This window comes from Pteropus vampyrus, unplaced genomic scaffold (assembly GCF_000151845.1).
Source record: "Pteropus vampyrus isolate Shadow unplaced genomic scaffold, Pvam_2.0 Scaffold1000002462, whole genome shotgun sequence".
NCBI classification, from domain to species: domain Eukaryota; kingdom Metazoa; phylum Chordata; class Mammalia; order Chiroptera; family Pteropodidae; genus Pteropus; species Pteropus vampyrus.
Window position 1 is genome coordinate 1 of NW_011916864.1, and position 1,371 is coordinate 1,371.

At 57.5% G+C, this 1,371-nt stretch overlaps 1 long non-coding RNA gene across 1 annotated transcript; it reads left to right on the forward strand.

Moving 5' to 3' along the window:
• The first annotated feature begins 181 nt into the window (after positions 1 to 181).
• On the forward strand, positions 182 to 1,124 carry LOC111735505. The gene is made up of 2 exons (XR_002778815.1): positions 182 to 404; positions 722 to 1,124. It is a non-coding gene; the product is annotated as an uncharacterized LOC111735505 (long non-coding RNA).
• The last annotated feature ends 247 nt before the right edge of the window (positions 1,125 to 1,371 follow it).

Consider the following 1,371-nt stretch of genomic DNA (forward strand, 5'->3'; position numbering starts at 1 on the left):
GCCAGCAGTACGGGACTGCGGGAGCTCAGCCAATGCCACGGAGGCTGAGGTTCTGCCACCACCCCCTCTGTGAGGCTCAGCCGCTGAGCGAGCCTGGGCAGTGTGTGCTGGGTGGGGCGGGGCCTTCGGAGTCACGGGGCGGGGCGAGCGGGCTCGCCGGGCCAATGAGAGTTGCGGTCTGGCCGCGAGGGGGCGGGCTCAACGCCGCAAGATGGCGCCCGCCCGCGGCCGGCTGTGTGGGAGGAGGGCTCGGCCAGGGACACTGGCCGCGGCCGCCGCCCCTCGCCCCTCGCCCCTCGCCCCTCGCCCCTCGCCCCTCGCCCCTCGCCCCTCAGCCACACACCTCGGCCTCTCCCTGTGTGTCCGGAGCCTCCCGAGTCGCCGGCCCTCCGCGGGAGCCCCGGGTGAGAGCCCAGGGTGGGTCTGTGCACGGGCCCTTTAAGAGGACGCCCGGGTTCCCGACGCCCTCCGTCTCCACCGAGGGTCGGAGTCCGGGCTGGTTGTCACGGCCGGATGCGGGGCCTGCGCTTCCGGGCCCGGCGTGGGGCCGGGTCGTCTTGCTCCTTCTGGGGGGACCCCCGCAGCAGAGCGCGCTGCCGATGCTCACGGGCGCGCGCGGGGGCCGCTGGTCGCGTCTGCGGCTCCTCCGCTGCCCGGGCGGCTCCGCGTGCCCTTCGTTCCGGGGCGTCTCGGTGATGGCCGCTCTGCCGTTTCGTTGCAGTTTCGATGTGGACGTGGGAGGCGAGCCCGGCGTTGGCCTAGTCTGCCGTCTTGACTGGACTCTGCTGTGCAATTTCTTTTCTTGGCAAGTTTTTAAAAGTGGACCTTTAAAAATCTATAAACTGAAAAGCACATAGGAGCAACGAGAGACACTGTTTGCTACAGTGGTTACAGGTTAGCACTTCGGAGTCAGATTCTGTTCGTAAGTTGCTGTACTCAAATAAGGCAGTGTTTTCAAAGAAGACACGACTATATAGTTCCTGACTGGGATGTTACATTTTTGCTCAACAAACTACTGTTTTGCTATATCGTATAGATTTATATACATTTTAGAATGTTTTACATTACACAATGTACAAGTATATCTAGTAAACTAAATATTATACTTTGGGCTAAGAATCAAACCTTCACATTATTCCTAAAAGAAATTAAGTAATTTTAACTTACAGCAGCTTTGTCAGGAATGTCAGATGTTAAAAGTTAAAGGACTGCTTGTATATGACAAGTTGTGCACAGAACCAACTGGACAGATAGTGAGAACTTGTGTTAGAGGCAAGTTCAGATCTCCGCTAGTTAAATTTGTTAGATACTGGAACGGGTGAGAGTAGCATTGTGCATCTCTTCCAATGGACTTCAAAAAAATCCTCATAT